This window comes from Psittacula echo (genome assembly GCF_963264785.1).
Source record: "Psittacula echo genome assembly, chromosome: 3".
Classification (NCBI taxonomy): domain Eukaryota; kingdom Metazoa; phylum Chordata; class Aves; order Psittaciformes; family Psittacidae; genus Psittacula; species Psittacula echo.
This window is the reverse complement of record NC_137736.1, coordinates 35,821,783-35,838,904: the sequence shown is the minus strand read 5'-3', so window position 1 is coordinate 35,838,904 and position 17,122 is coordinate 35,821,783. Positions and strand designations below refer to the sequence as shown.

The 17,122-nt window shown below is 42.3% G+C and overlaps 1 long non-coding RNA gene across 1 annotated transcript in view; it reads left to right on the top strand.

The window, feature by feature from the left end:
- The first annotated feature begins 1,868 nt into the window (after nucleotides 1-1,868).
- LOC308218606 overlaps nucleotides 1,869-17,122 on the top strand; it is a 31,622-nt gene continuing 16,368 nt past the window's right edge. The window contains exons 1-2 of the long non-coding RNA XR_013956414.1: nucleotides 1,869-1,929; nucleotides 11,419-11,474. This is a non-coding gene — a long non-coding RNA (uncharacterized lncRNA). The remainder of the gene's footprint in view (nucleotides 1,930-11,418; nucleotides 11,475-17,122) is intronic.

The following is a 17,122-nucleotide window of genomic DNA, read 5'->3' as shown; positions in this document are numbered from 1 at the left end:
GAGCTCTCCAAGTAATATCTGATCAGGAAATTAGTTTTCAGAAGAGCATGGGGGTGGGGGGGGTGGAGGAAAACAAAAAACACATCAAAAAAACCACACAAACCCCCTCACGACCCCAAACAAACAAAACAAAAAACCAACCAACAACCACCCACCACCACAAAAAAAAAAACAAACCATCATTCCAAAAAAGCAATAAATCTCTCATGACATGAGTGCAGTGATAAATGGTTTTGGCACTTGAAGAATGTTTTGCCTCAGAAGCCTTCTACTTTTGTGATTCAGTACCAGACAAAGAATAACTTCTATGAATTCAGAAATATTTTCCTCTGTGCTGTCTTACCTCTCATCTAATGAAAGTTGCATCAAACATTCAAAGCTTTCCAAAAGTAAATGGCCCAGAAAATACTCAAGATCATCACTGTCACAGGAAAGAATGAGCAATCCTATTACAGCATCATTTGAGTGAGAAACCGTGCATTGCTGAAATACTACCATGAAGCTGACTAATTTATCAGATATTACTTCTCAAATCACTACATAGAGTACGGGGGGGAGGGGTAGGGTGGGGTTGTTTTCTAGCATAATGAAACATGGTTTCCTAGAGTTTCTTCAATTATTTAACTTCTGGCTTAGTACTAAAAAATTCAGACTTATTCTTAAGATGGGGGGTTTTTTGTGGTTTTTGGGGGCTTGTGTTTGGGTGTTGTTTTGGGGTATATTTCCTCTTTTTTTTTTTCCCCGTAATTTAGTGTTATATGCCAGTATTTGAATTCATCCAGCATGATTGAACAGCTAGCTCTCTGCTTAACCCAAGCAGAGGAGTAGTTGAGATGAATGAGAACAGTGTTTGGAATACTAATTATTTTAAATCGATTTGCATGCCTTTTATGGCCTCTTTATAGGTGTATACACCTATGTGCCAGAAGGATTCAATTCAATGCAAGGGAGAGTACCCAGAAACTGGTAGTTTAAAGGTAACAGCTGAACAGAATCCAACTAATACATTTCCATTTCTGATACTTCAGTGCTAAATTGTGCAATTGTGCGACTATGTGCCGCAAAACCCCAGTGAAGAAGTGGCCATGCTAGCAAATACTCATAGAAAGAAAACTTCAATTCCTTTATGAAATGATACAGCAGCATATCAAGTCAACAGCGCAGCAAAATGCAAACAATAGCTCTCTTAAAGAGAAAGCCTTCTCCTGTGGCTGGCTGAAAACCTAAAGGGCAAATATTGCTCAGTACCTGCACATCAAAAGCAGGGGCCAGTGAAACAACAGTGCTTGACTGCAGAGCATACAAGAGTGTGGTTTTTTAGTAATGTAGATTTTGGAAATGCATGCCTAGAAACTGCAGGCAGTAGCTTCTGTGTTCAGGTGTACAAGACACTAAACACAATTAGTTTTAACTGACATTCATGTAAGAAGCAGCATTTTCTTTTCCTTAGAGAAATAACCAAGCGAAGTCTCAAGTGCCTGCTTGAGCTAAGAGGCAAGAGTTGTTTCAGAAGCATTGCCAAAATCCCTATTCTGAACATCATCAAATGGCACATTCTTAACAGGGACATATGCTTTATCAGACAAAAGGTAGATAGCCCTCCTAGGAAGGACTGCAATACCAGAATGTTGCATTATCATAAGCAGCTAAAGCTTGGGAAAAGATGAAAGGTGGAATATTAAATATTCTTGAGCTTTTACTATTGGTAAAGTGGTAGTTAGCATGTTCTTACGTCACCCGAGAATGCTACAGTGAGCACAGTCAGTAATTCCTTTTATTCCTTAGTTAAGAAACACAACACGTGGTATCTGAGTCATTGCTCTGCATCCTGCCCTGCTTCAGCATTTCCTCATTCAAGGCAGAATCTCCTCGCAGCAGCATGTTTGAGTCTCAGCACATTCAGACAGGATACTGAAAGACTCCACATAAGTAAGTAAAAGATCAAGTTTTCTGTCTTGTACTAGAAAGTGCTGAAGCTGCGTTATCTGTGCTACAGCTTTTCAGCTAAGGTATTTTATAATTGTTTCAGCTAACGCAGCCATAGGAAAAACGAAAAAGAAACAATCAAGGTTTGGCTTGTTTTCTTTGCCGTAAGTTGCAGCTTGCTGGAGAGGAAAAAACCGTATTGAAAGGTTTCCCAGTTAAAATGTTTTAACTCCACTCCCCTTCGCTGTTGGCCAGCTAGGGTGCACTTAAACTGCAAAATGAGAAGTGAGACTAAGCCTACTGGTAAAACAAAAGGCAGCTTTCATCCGACATCCCAAAAGGCATCTCCAACTAATTTATATCCCAAATACAGTTTTGACTTTATTTCTGCTTTTTATCTTTTTTGCTTTTCTTTAGTCATTAAACTGACACTAAGCATTAATGACTTCAGTCATTAAACTGACATAAAAGTGACTGAACAGGGAGTTTCAGTTTAGTGAAGTTCAAAGAATGAACACTAGGCTGAAAATAATTTATCACACATTGCCTCAAAACGCCAGCTGAGTAACAGAAAAACCTCAGATGAGATACATAGCATACTAGCCACACCAAAACCGAAACCCTGAATAACATTTCAGGTACTGAATGGTCACTGTTTACAAACTGACAGTGGGTAACAGCAGCTAAAAAACCCCATGTGAGAAAGATGAGGAGTCCCGTTGTACTGAGCAGCAGACAACAGTCACAAAGTCAGTGCTGCACACAACCTGAGGTCTCAGTTAGTAGCTAGTGAAGAAATCAAGTGCAAGAGTGAAAAGACAAGAAAGAGGTCAAGCAACTGCATAGGAGGATTTTCTCAAGCCTTAAGTTACCATGGTTTCTATTACAGTTTGTCAACTTTGAAAAACCAGGTAAGAAGATATTGCTGCACAAGTAGGTTTCAGAAAAACCCATTGCCATTGCAAGTTTTGATGGAAGGTTTATATTAGATGAATGAAAAATATCACAGCCACAGATGTACAACCCAGTCCCTACAGCAGAGCACTTAAACCAACTTTTTGATTTTTAAATCTATTTTTATTCTTACTCCTTCTTCAGAAGGAACTGTACCCATCAAGGTAATGTAGGGAGAGAGGAAGGTAGAAGAGAGCCACTTTGCAAAAGTACAAAACAACTTACATCATGAAACCCAGTTTCTCATACCTCTGTGTGACCTTGGAACCTCAAGAGTCAACTCATAACAGACAACTTTGCCTTTTTGAAGACTAAATTGACAGAAGCATTCCACCAGTTGACTAAAACTGAATCTGGAGCAAGCAGTGAAACAACACAGCTACAGATTTCAGTTCTCATGAAATCAAAAAAACTTGCCACTGTTTTGAGTTTAACTTGATAACACAAATGTAAATAATGTAAAAGGCAGATTATCAACACAGATTTTTCTTTCTAGAGAAATTTGTTATTTCTACAAAGGAAGAGAAGGCAGTAGGAAACTGTCGTGGTTTAAGCCCAGGCCGTAAATTAGAACCACAGAGTCTACTTCCCCCCCCCACTCCCCAGAGGGATGGGGAGGAGAATCGAAAGAATGTAACTCCCACGGGTTGAGATAAGAACAGTCCAGTAACTCAGGTATAACACAAATCACTACTGCTGCCACCAATAATAATAATGATAAGAGAAATAACAAGGGAAGAAAATATGATACCGCTCGCCGGAAAAGAGCCCGACCGAAAAGAGGACGTGCCCTTCCGGGTAGCTCCCAGTTACATCCCCGGGCATGACGTGCTGTGGTATGGAATACCTCTTTGGCTAGTTTGGGTCAGGCGTCCTGTCCCTGCTTCCTCCCGGCCCCTCCTCCTCCCTGGCAGAGCATGAGACTCACAAAGTCTTTGGTCAGTCTAAACATCAGTTGTTATCAGCTTTGTTCCGAGGCTGAAAGTCAAAAACACAGTGCTGCAACAGCTACTAAAAAGGAGAAAAACTGACTGCTACTGCTGAACCCAGGACAGTATCCACCCCTTATTCCATACCATTCACGTCATGCTCAGATCCCACATTTTCCATATACCCTCACTCTCATTTCAGTGCACTGTTATCTTAGTGCACGGACCAATTCCTATAAAGCTACTGAGTCCGTTCGGTTCATGATGTTGGGCTCCATCTCTTGTAACAGTCTTTCAGGGCAGGAGAGGCTGTGTGCAGTGTTGGATCGTTGTCTGCTGATGCTGATCGTTCCTTCACTGTAGAACTCATCCGGTTCTATCAAAGTTCATTCTCTGTTGGGATGATGGTCGGAGGGAAGTCAGGGCCAGTCGCTGGTGCCCTGCAGACTTCTAGTTGATGGCTATAGCAGGCAACAGCGTACAATTGAGTTCATTGTCTGTTTTCCCCTAAAATCAAATCCCCTTGAGGTACGCATCGGACTTCCCCATCTTCCTGCATTACCCACCAAGTATATCCAGGTCCCTGAGCAAAAGCAATCCCACGAGTGGGTTTGCCTTTACCTGAAGCAGGAATAACCCAGACTGTCTTCCCCAGCAAATTCTTCACGTGCACCACAGGAACTTTGTCCCCCTCTACAATATGTAAAAGTTCCGACTGGGCTGGGCCAGCCCTGTTGGCAGATCCTCTGGTGTTGACCAGGATGACAGCACACCTCATTTAAGTGTTTTACTAATTCTTCTGGATTTTGCAGTTGTTCGGTGGTGAAATTCCAAAACACTGGAGGGGCCCACTGACCTAGGTACTTGCCCATACTATCCCACACACCTTGCCACTCATGGCTGTCCAGCCTCGGGGAAAATCTCTCGGTCCCCCTATTTTGTCGTCTAACCCCAGACAAGACCCAAACCCGACTCTGCTTAACTCTTGAGATCAGACGTAATGGTTGTGAACAAAACACACTCTGTATGCGTGCCAACATGGTGACCCCCATCACAATCAGCAAACAGGTCTCAACAATATTAAAAGGCCACTCAAAAATTTCAAAACTCTCAAACGATGCTGTAAACGGTCTGGGAGGGGCACTGGGAGGGTAAAAGAATGTCTCCTTCATAGGTTGACCACCCAGGAAGGAGAAAAAAGATGTATAGTTGCTAAGCATTTGTATTATATACCTCCCAAAGTATAAAGGTGGTGACCACACTGGGAACACAAGCCAGATCAGTTTCATGATCAATCCTTCTATTGTATTACAAGTCATTGCTACAAAATACAACGAGACAACAACCTTAGCCCAAGCCCCACACTTGAAAAACACCAACACAGCAAATACCGGCTCTAAGTAACCTACGGCATATTGAGACTGTGAGATCAAAAACAACAACTTTGAGAGCCAATAAATCAGCATTGTGATGAGTGACTATTAATCTAAAACACTGAATGCTTATCACAAATACGATTAGACACACTCCGGTCAGATCTGTCGTTATCTCAACCCTTCGTGGGTTCGGGCCCCACGTTGGGCGCCAAAAAGAACTGTCGTGGTTTAAGCCCAGGCCGTAAATTAGAACCACACAGTCTACTTCCCCCCCCCACTCCCCAGAGGGATGGGGAGGAGAATCGAAAGAATGTAACTCCCACGGGTTGAGATAAGAACAGTCCAGTAACTCAGGTATAACACAAATCACTACTGCTGCCACCAATAATAATAATGATAAGAGAAATAACAAGGGAAGAAAATATGATACCGCTCGCCGGAAAAGAGCCCGACCGAAAAGAGGACGTGCCCTTCCGGGTAGCTCCCAGTTACATCCCCGGGCATGACGTGCTATGGTATGGAATACCTCTTTGGCTAGTTTGGGTCAGGCGTCCTGTCCCTGCTTCCTCCCGGCCCCTCCTCCTCCCTGGCAGAGCATGAGACTCACAAAGTCTTTGGTCAGTCTAAACATCACTGTTATCAGCTTTGTTCCGAGGCTGAAAGTCAAAAACACAGTGCTGCAACAGCTACTAAAAAGGAGAAAAACTGACTGCTACTGCTGAACCCAGGACAGAAACTCATCTCCAAATCCTTTTGTAATGCAAGGCTACTGAAATATTTACCAAGATGAGCACTACAAATAAAACCTCCAGTATGCTGTTGCCAGTTATGAAAGTCCTAAAATGAGATTGGATGGATGTATATGCTACCTTCAAGAAACTGATCTTTTAGCGGCAGTCACCACTTTTGGACATTTTGTCTGCCAGAGAAGCCACTCTGGAGAGCAGGGAGAACATAACTTGAGACAGGATGCGACATACTTCTTTTACTTCTGAAAAGTAAAAAGTAAATACCAAACCAAACAACTCATGTAATCAAAAAAAAAAAAAAAAAAAAACAAAAAAAAACACACCACTAAAAAAAAAAGGGGGAATAAAAAACAACCACATGCATAACAGTGCAGTAACTTTTTTTAGGGGGCTTGTTGGCCTCTTTGTGCCATGTCATTGCAAATGGCATCTACAGCTTAGTGCTATGTAAGACAGACATGGATCTGTTGGAGCAGATCCCAAGGAGATCAACAAAAAATGGTCAGTGCTGGAGCACCTCTTCTCTGAAGCCAGGCTGAGAGAGTTGGGGTTGGTCAGCATGGAGAAGAAAAGGTTCTGGGGAAACCTCATAGCCTTTCAGTACCTAAAATGAGCTTATAAGAAATACAGAAATAGACATTTTACCAGGGCTGGTAGCATTAGGAAAAGGGGCAATGGTTTTATACTGAAAGAGGGTAGATTTAGATTAGACATAAAGATATTCTTTGTCATGTGGGTGGTGAGGCACTGGAACAGGTTGTCCAGAGAAATTGTGGCTGCCCCATTGCTGGAAGTGTTCAAGGTCAGACTGGATGGGGTTCTGAGCAACCTGGTCTAGAAGAATGTGTCCCTGCCCATGCAGGGGGGCTAGAACTAGATGATCGATAAGAGTCCCTTCCAACCCAACTATGCTTCCGTGATTAGTATTTAAGAATCCTTTCAAAAAGTTGAGCTGGTTTGTCTCACATCCCTAGTTACACTCCTTTTCTGAACTGTGTGACAGCCTTCCCTCCTACTCAGGGTAAGGAGCCTACAGTGCCAACCACTCCTATGGAAGCTAAGGATTCCTAAATATACACAGAAGGTGGCAGTCCAGGCAACAGGACACTGCAGGCACATGTGGATGGACAGGGCTTTGTTTCAACAGGTGAGAGAAAGGAGGGAGGAGAGGAAAAATAATTAAATATGAACTATCCTCTAAACAATGGGATACATTTCTGTCACGGTCCATTAAACACATACACACATTGTATGTGAATATATACTCAGTTAAATCCTACTGAACACAGACAATTTGCAGTGACATGTGAGGATGCATATACACTGCAGATTTTCCAAAGCAACCTGAGCCTCAAAGACTTCCAGACACTGATTTTCAGTTCATGCCTGCCCATTTGTCTTTAAAACAACACCTCAGCACCTTCAGGCACATCTTAACCGCAGGAAGCCGTGGTGCAGAGGTGCCTGTGCTAACCAGGTCTGGAGAAGTGCTGCCTTCTTGGCACAGTATTGCACTGGCATAATGGATGTTACTAATTGCAGCTCCCCACCACATTTCACAGGACTCTGGTGCTCCTAGCCTGGAAAAGTAGCTCAAATCAGCACAGCACAGGAATGCATGGGTTCATGCAGCCTTGGCTGCTCAGCCCTGGCACAAGGCATCTGTACGATCTATGATATATAGCAGAGGCATACCAGAACTCACACTGGCTTGGCCTTTTAATTGGCTTCATCGCTGGAGGGAGAGAGGTTGGTTTTAATGGTGGTGGGTTTGGATTTTTTTGTCCGCATATTTTTCCTCTAAGTTTCCCTTCCTGCTCACAGAGTACCGGACAAATAAAACTAGAGTCACCTTCAGCATCACTGAAAGGAATCTCCATTTTATGGCTGTAGCTAAGTCCTGATTTGGCTGTTCTCTCAGCTGACTTTCCCCCTACTGTATCTGTATTTTCTTTTTTCTAAACCGATTCCAACCACCAGACTTCTCTATCAGTCCTTCCCTATTGCTAAAGTCATCTGTAACAGAATAAAATACACTGCTGGTACCAGAGCAGTATCTTCAAGGAGGTGCCCAATAAGACTGAAGGAAGAAAGCATGTATTCCTTAGTCATTATCTATTTCAAGATGCTTGCTGAGTAAGTAAGGGAGGAGGGGTAAAGAAAGTTAAAAAAAGAAAAATCACAAACTGGAGAAAATATTATCTATTCTAGAGGGACTACAACATATACATATCCTAAACTGCAGCAGTCTCTGTGTGCCTATCAGCCCCTAGGAATGTAAATTGCTCCAAACAACTCTGCCTCCCCAGCAGAAACAGTTTAAGAATGATAAATGCATAGCTAGCTCAAGGATTCCAAAGATGACTATTTCCAAGCACATGCTTTGAGTTTGTGCATGTGAAATTACACAATATCTTACAAGAGATGTGACCACATGAACTTCAGTTAAGATTTCGTAACATCCCAACGCCAACTGTCTTAAAGCCATAGGGGTTTTTAATCCCCCATCTGTGGGTTACCACTTTTTGGTTTTGCTCTCAAAGCAACCACAGGAAAAAAATTCCCTTGTGCAGGGCAGAAAAGCTCAACCCACCATAGCTTTTCTAGTTACAACATGACAGCACCTTTGGCAACAGATACTGCTTCAGTTTAGCTGCTGTCTCTGAGCACCCATCTCCTTGCAGGTATGGGTGGGAGGAGAGGTCTTGAACCCGCGTTGTCAGCCTTTGTGCTTAAACTCCAGCAAACCATAGACAGAACATACATGATTTCCTCTACCACATCCTCAGGACCCTTTATACTTAGTGTAAGCGGAAATGGGTCAACTGTGCCTATCAGCAGGAGATGTGCTGTTAGCAGAGAGGAAAACGCACAAGTAAACTTCAAGAGAAAAGTAAAATGCCATTTGTACAGGTCTACAAATGGCATCAAGAGCTAACACCAAAAGCTATGGCTACAGGGTCCATAAAGCAATCTAAATCTGGAAAGCAAAATTATTCAAGATGCTCATCCCTCCTACTGAGCAGCAGGCACTAAGGCATTGTAACAGGAAAAGCGCTCAGTAGCATCCTAAGAAAGAGAGTACCTGCAGTGGATGAAACCATAGGATCATGTATTTTGCAAGGAATCGTTTCAAGGATTTTCATTTCAGTTGCTGCAATTTACTGAAGTTTCATTCTGAGTTCCCTTTTGTTATATAAATTACTGGTGTAATTTAATGTTTGTTTGGTGCACTACAAGGTACAACTTTAATGAGGAGTGAACCTTTAACAAAGAGTGGGGAGGATGGAGAAAGCAGGCAAGTTATTCATCTAGAGAACACTAGGTTTTTTCTTAAAATTATTTTTACAAATAAAAAAATTTTTACAACTTCCTTTTGTATGCAGGTATTTCTCACACCTCCTTATGCATATAATTATTGTGCAGTTTTACATATTATTTCATTTCACTTACAAATTCCTCTCAAAACTGCTGGAAAGACTAGGCACAATAAGACAGAGACTGCTATTTTTTTCCCTTAGTTTATGAATAAAGTTAGTTGTAGAGTCCAAATGTATTTCTCAACTAAGCGCATTTGAAGTATAATCTGGCTTTCCAGATGTCATTTCCTAACATCTGTCATTTCCTAACATCTGAGTTCCCCTGTGCTGTACACATGCTTAAGTACTGAACCAGAAGTTTTTGTTAAAGCAAACTTGTTCTCAAGCTCCTTTCCACCAGAGTAACATCAGCTGTCACCAGTTAGAGAGCTATTGACTACAGCCAAGCAGACCATTAACATGTCTGAAAAGAGGATTATTTTATCCTGACATCAGGAAAGGGAAGAGCATCCAGAACTCCCTATATTTCCTTTGCTGAGGCAGCCCAGCTTGAAACTTGGGTGTTCTTTCTAAAATGCAAATTTACAAGGCTACAGGGAGTTGCTGTACTTTGCTTTCCGCAACTTTGTATACATGCAAACTGACTGCATACATCTGCAAACTCTGCATGTTACAGCTACCCAGCTTTAGAGGAGCTGGCATTGCCTCTTTCTTCCCCATTAGTGCAAACAGCACAAAAACCACTGAACTGCATCAAAACACTTATCTTGCAGTTACTATTTCTTGTAGTTACCATGAACTCTTGCTTCCTGAAAGGTGATAATTTTCTCTTGCTCAAATTCACTTCACTATTCAGAGAAGTACATACCTCTTAAATAAATACCTGTGATGAGGGAATCTGCCTAATAGCCATATTCCTCTGCTCCACCCCCCAGAAGTACACATTTAAGGCTTCCAAAGGAGGGGAAATACAATAAAATATAAAATAAAAGAGATCATCACACAGAGCAATGGCTCAGACTACTCTGGCTGCAAGCTAAGTTTCCCTTGCAGCTGGCAGTTACAGGTAGTTAGCAGTGCCTGCAGCCACCTGCCTCAGGCAGCATAGCGTTTGACATAGGCTAACCACACTCTAACTGCTGCCTATTCCTATTCCCTGCATTGCCACACATTGCTCAGCTGGCAGCAAACTGCACAGTGATGGCTTGAAAACTGGCTCCAATATCTGCAACTGCACTGGAGTAACTTCTCCATGAGATTTCTGAAAGCGAAGCATAACCCAGTAGGAATTTGAAGCCCCCATGTGCTAAGATCTGTAGAGTAGAAGCTACTAGGGCTTTGTCCTGGGTTCAGCAGTAGCAGTCACTTTTTCTCCTTCTTAGTTGCTGGTGCAGCACTGTGTTTTTGACTTTCGGCCTGGGGACAGTACTGCTAAAACCAATGTTTTCAGTTGCTGGTCAGAATGTTTACTCTGACCAAGGACTTTGTGAGTCTCATGCTCTGCCAGGGAGAGTGGAAGCTGGGAGGAAGCAGAGACAGGACGCTTGACCCAAACTAGCCAGAGAAATATTCCATACCACAGCGCGTCATACCCAGGATGTAACTGGGAGTTACCCCGGAAGGGCACTCTCGGTCGGGCTCGTTTTTTCGGCGGGTGGTATTGTATTCTCTTCCCTTGTTATTTCTCTTATCGTTATTATTATTGGTGGTAGCAGTAGTGATTTGTGTTATACCTTAGTTACTGGACTGTTCTTATCTCAACTCGTGGGAGTTACATTCTTTCAATTCTCCTCCCCATCCCTTGGGGGGGGGGGGGCGGGGGCGGGGGGGAGAGGAGTAGAAACTGCGTGGCTGACTTGCCGACTGGCTTAAACCACAACAAGCTTCCACTATCTCCTACAGCAAAACTTGTATTCTTTTCTAGATTTTTTTTTTTTTCTGTTTGATATGAGGAAGGAATGCTTCCTGACAAGAACAATTGCAACAACATACAGTTGAAAGGATGGGAATGAGAGCTGAGAGCTGTACCTGTCTTGTGCTGCATCTTTTATTTGGGGGGGGGGGGAGGAAATAGCCAGCAATTTCATCTGTGACTAAAATTTGTGTGTCCCTACACTATAACACTCATTCTACTACCTCCTCCCCATTTCTTTGCACCTCACAGAGCAATGAAGCAGAAGAGAGTGTGCTCATTTGTGCTAGTGCATTGTCATCCACCCAGTAAGTATACTCTGGGGAAATCTAACTCCATAAACAGCTCTTGGGCCCGCAGTTAGGGTCCATTAATGCAAAGGAGAGCAACAGCACCTAGCTGAGCTCTGACTCCTTTTATGGCACCAAGGATACGGCTGCACTCTAGTCTGGATGAAACCTTAATTTTCTCAAACCTAAAGCAAAATACCTAATTAAAGACCTAGCAGGGTTACATGGCAGATCTAGCTGGGGGATCTTTGAATTTCCTCATGGGAAACTTCTGTCCTCAAAGATTAACTGCTACACAATTAATTTGACCCTTTGAGTACCTCACCACAGCTGCAAGTTTCATGGTGGTCACGGTATGAAACCACTATATTAATTTACAGGTGTCTCCTGAATACTGCTTTCACAGCTCAAGTTGAACATCTTCCTTCAGATGCCAACTGACAAACACAGGCTGATCCAAGTCAGTGCAGCTCTACTGCCTTGACATGGTTGGCAGTGTGTCATTACCCCAACTACAGATTTGTTCCATACCTCAGAAGGGAGAGAAGGATCTGAGTTAGGATAGCCTTGATTAAAATTCAGTTTTATTGCCTTGGTTCCCATTTTCCCTTACTTCCATGTTGAGGCAGGCATGAACAACTTTCTAACCAGGAATATTCCTTGTGTCAAGGGTCATCTCCAGGCAGTGTATAAATATTACTTCAGCTCCAATCTTCCTTGCATTTGCAGCCCATGGTATAGGAGATTTTTTTGGGGGAACAGCTGTAAGAAATAGGGCACAGCTGAGGTAACAGAAGTCATGGCTAAGACCACCATCAGCCTGCTACCAGCAAGGTCCAGATCAGCAACAATATCCCTTTACTTACCCTATTTAGGCCAGGGAAGTATTTCATGTTGAGTGGCCCCAGAGCATGGGGGGCTGCAAGGCTAATCTTCAGACATTTTGCCTCCCTGAACTGCTTAGAAATATGGTTGCTTTAGTTCTTAAAACCTCTGTGTTCTGCTTCAGAGCTGCTCTAAGGAGTTCACTGTGCTTCTTCAGCTGCCACCTCAACGTCATCTCCCAAATGACTGTTTAGAGCTGGAATGAAGGATTGTGAAAGACCGACATGTAGTACTCCTAGTTCAATCCTCTAAATAAACAGTCCTAGAAGTGCCAAGGTCAGCTTTGAAGTCCTCAAAATCTGGGGCACTGTAAGATACATAACAAATGGGGCTCTTCAAATCCCATCTGGTAGTAGGACAGGGATGTCAGGGCTTTGAACTGCTGGCATAAGATAAGCATGTAAACATCTAGAGAAGATTTCCATGAGTGCTTAGAGGATGTGCTTCAAAACTAGGCCATTTAAATTTTATATAGTTTGAGTGCTTTCTACAAGTGACTTCTTCCTTGTGTTCAACCCATACTCTTCTACTTTAACAGTTACTAGTTTAAGCACAGGACCAATCACATCTAGTAATTACAAGTTAGCAATCCACAAACATGTCAGCAAGGAGGAAAAAGAAAGAGCTTGTTCCATTGCACATTCTCACAGACATTTGTGTCTACAGAATGGGCAGCAGTAATGTTAAATGCCAATTAATAATGCTCTAAAGATCCAAATAAAATATTCTGTTTGTCTGCATTATAATGAGTCCTCAAGACGTTTGGCAGCTGCCAGTAAACTAAGTACAATGCCATATTTAATCCATTAGCACTTTGTACTTTCCTATCCCAGGACATCACATTCCTTCTCCTGTAAGACCTCGGTATGTAGTAGGTTACACAGCAAGTCCTGTTAAACACTTCTCCCCACTTCTCCAATTAAAATTACAAGATGCAGCTTGGGTAAGCAGTAGGTAATCTCCACATTCTCATTATCAAAGACCAATCAATTTTAAGTTCTTATTGAATGCATCAGCTCTTTTTACTAGTAAGTAAATACAAATGGGAGAAGAAAGACTGTCTTTCCAAATCAAGGTTTCTGTACAATTTTGACACCAGGTTTAGCAATTTCCAAGGCCCCAAGTCTTGTCATACATTATCACAAGCACTCAGAAATCAGGCTTTGACCACTTCCTTTCATGAAAGGTTAATGGCAAGAGAGGATGTGGATTCAGGCAACCCAGCTGTGGGAAACAGAGGTGACACAGGCAGCACATATCTTCCCAGCAGCAGTAGGAAGACTTATTCAGTTGCTATCTCTGTCAAGACAAAACAAAGAGGTATATTACCGTGACAAAAATCTTCCTGGCTACAAATTCGTTAGACATCTCCCTAGGAGCGTCTGCATCCCTAGAATCTGATGGCAAAGCAGAAATTCAATCATTTACTCTAGCAGTAACAGCTGTGTATTGAATAATATTGTGTTTAAGGAGGGTTTGACTTTGTTAGAAAACTCTCATAAGTACTTTGAGATGTGCAAGACACATAACCCTTCAATTCAACCTTCAATTCTAAAGTATCCACAGCATACTAGAAGGTACCAGAGAACCTGGACAGATACAGTCCTGCCTCTGTCCTCTATATGCAGATAAATAGTACTTTAAAGTATTTGGTCTATGATTTTAAATGGATCTTCCACAAGAACTGAGCAAAGGAAAATAGTCTTTTCTTAAACAAGTGTAACAGCAGGTTTTAGTTAGAGAAACCCAAAGACAAACAATGATCTCTCACGTCTACAAAACCACAAATCCTTCAGTTGCTATTTTATACATCTTTCTCACAGAAACCAGGTCTATTCACTCGTGTTTACAGTTCTCAATGCGTATGATGCGACAGAAAGCTAAGATCTCGCCTCTGCCTCTTATTTGGGTAAATATACACCCTAAAAGATCAATAAAGCAGAGGCCATCAGAAGAGCTTGAGAGTAAACATTCTGTAGGAATTATCACAACTAGGATGCCCAAAGTTTATGTCATGCCTCTAGGATATGTGAGCAGAGAAACATTTGAGAAAACTGGCCCTGCAACTACATAGTTGTAATCATCTCCTCAGTTATGGGTGGCTCCCGAATTATACTGGCTCTCTAGTACTGTTGGAGAAGATATCCAAGGATCTGAGGTGATACTATCAGATATTTCCACTCACACACACCTTGATTTTTCATATTGCTGGAACAACATAGTGCCTCTTTGTGCGCTTTATACTCCAAGGCACATCATATGCTGTTACATACGTACACAGACCTAATCACTAATGCTCCAACCCACATATTCCTGGATTTCCAAAAACCAGTTATTACCTAAGTGATGCAAAGCCTCATTGCTTGTGCACAACTCCAGGAGCTTGAAGGGGGTCAAAACAGATGTGCCATTGGCACCTGCTACTGTACAGAAAAGCTTGTGCGTTTGTTATAGCACTGTAGATACCAGCTCCTACTAGATCACAACTAGTGGAGCTGCAGTCTGTTCAGCCCTTGCAGAAGAAGCTGCTGGGCCAGGATTATCCTAGGGGGAAAAACCCTGATGCAACATACCATCAGAAAGTATTTCATAGGGTGTTAGTCAATTGAAGGGGAAAAGCAGGCATTCAAGGGAGACAAGTGTGCATGGTGGGAGCAGGGAGATATCACATGAAGGGTGCTTCAACCACAGTGCTGTCTAGACTTCTTAACAACACTACTGAAGCTGAATGTTGCCATTTTGGAAAGAGCTCAGTCACCCCTGCCGCTACAGAGCAAAGCGGAGGAGGAAGAGATGGGAAGGGTTAAAGTAAGATTTCAGAGAAGCTGTTTCTATCTTCTACCACTCTCTTCCTTAACAGCAGCTGCCAATCCTTCCACCTTGGTGGCTGCTGCTTCCTTAGACTACAGCTACTTCTTGCAGACTAGTGCCATATGCAGCTGCATCCTGTGCCTGAAGGAGATTGCTATTTGCAGAATCAGGGGCTCAGTGCAGAGCTCTATCACGGAGGACTAAATCCCTGCACAATTGCAGATGATTTTGCTTTAGATTGACTGCATCTATCATTCTTAAGGCTGTTAATTTCATCCATACACAAAGCTTACCTGCTCAGTGGGGAAAGGTGAGACCTAGAAACAAAACTTCAGGCCAGTGCAATGCACTGTTGAATATGCAAGCCTTATTTGGGATGTACATTTCACACCCTCAACTTCCACTTTTGGGTCTAGTTGAAAATGTACTGTAAAACTAAGTTTACCTAAACTTTCACAGGGGATTTCTTATATTGAAAGTGTAAAACCGCAGAGAGATCAGGTTGATCTTTCACAGTGTGAAAGCTTGTGGTTTTGCAGAAGCTGCTCCTCTTTCTTTTCAAGTCATTACTCATCAACACACTTAAAACAGCATAGATGTATAAGAGCTCTGTTCAGTATCCCTGACATTGAAAGAAGGTTAAGTTTGTTGGCCTCCTGATTACAGAAGAGATGACAGCAGCTACCCATGCACTGCTTTCCCAGTATAGATATAGCCTGCTTACCTAGCCAGCAATTTGCCTTTGTAGCAGAGTGGTATGAAGTTGATCCAGTGACCCATTTTTAAGGTATATTGTTTGGGCACACGGCCATATCTCAACAACCCTCAAAATGACCCTATTGTCCACTACCAAGTACCATCAGGTGCTGTTACAACACAAGATATCTGGGTAGCATCTGTAAGCTCAACATCATCTGGTTGCTTTCAGATAATAGTTCAGTTTACTTTCAGCTACATCCTACTTTTAAATGACAATTATTAAACATAGTAACCGGTGAAAGGGTATGAGGCTACAACTGAAGTTAGCTCACATTGAGGAAATGAGACAACTCACTGCCAGAGCTTCATTATCACTGAACTGCATCACCTTAGAAAAGCAAATTAAAGACCACTTGAAAACCAGCAACTTTTAAAACTTGTATTCTCCGTGTAGCTCTGGAAAGCTATAATTAGTTTGCATATTGGATTGTCATCTTTATTAGCTAAGTTTGAAGACTGGCTTACATTTTCTGTTCCAGAAGATCAGTATCAGTGAATTGTATGAAGATGCAATTAACAGTTCACAACCCATTTTTTTCAGAAAAGGCTTATGTGAACAAGGAAAGCTCCTGCCTATTTCCTCCCTCTTCTTCCCAGCACTCTTTGTAGCCCATTGACAAGAGTCAGAAATTTTGTCTTGATCTTACACCATTCCCCTGCTTTCTTCTGGGGGAAGAGATCCTTCTACTGCAAAGAAGTCCACTGGAGAAAGGGGAAAAGAAGGAATGGGAGGAAATGAGTTTGGATTTATTAAAAAAAAAAACAACAACCAACAAAAACCACACACACACCAAAAAAAACCCACAACAAACCACACAAAACACAGAGCTGAGAGACATCTTCCAGAATCAGCCAAGAACAGCTCTCACCTAAAAACCTTTCACAAAAATTCCCTCAAGTCCTACAGTTTCCAGAAGTCAGGAAAGTCAAGACTCTGAGCCACCACAGAAAAAGGAACACACATCTTCTTATCCCCCTTCAAGACACATGCACAGTTAACTAGAATGAAACACCTTGCAGTACCTTCCCCACATAGATCTAAAGGAGAGTGCAGACAATGTGTGAAAATGAATTGTGTACACACACTGCTATAAGAAGAGGATACCATTGTCAGAAAAGGATAAGGGGGAAGATGCCACCTCTTTCTTGTGCCACAGTTCTGAGTAGAAACACACCTATAGGAAGAAGGCACAAGTGAGCTTTCAGAGTGC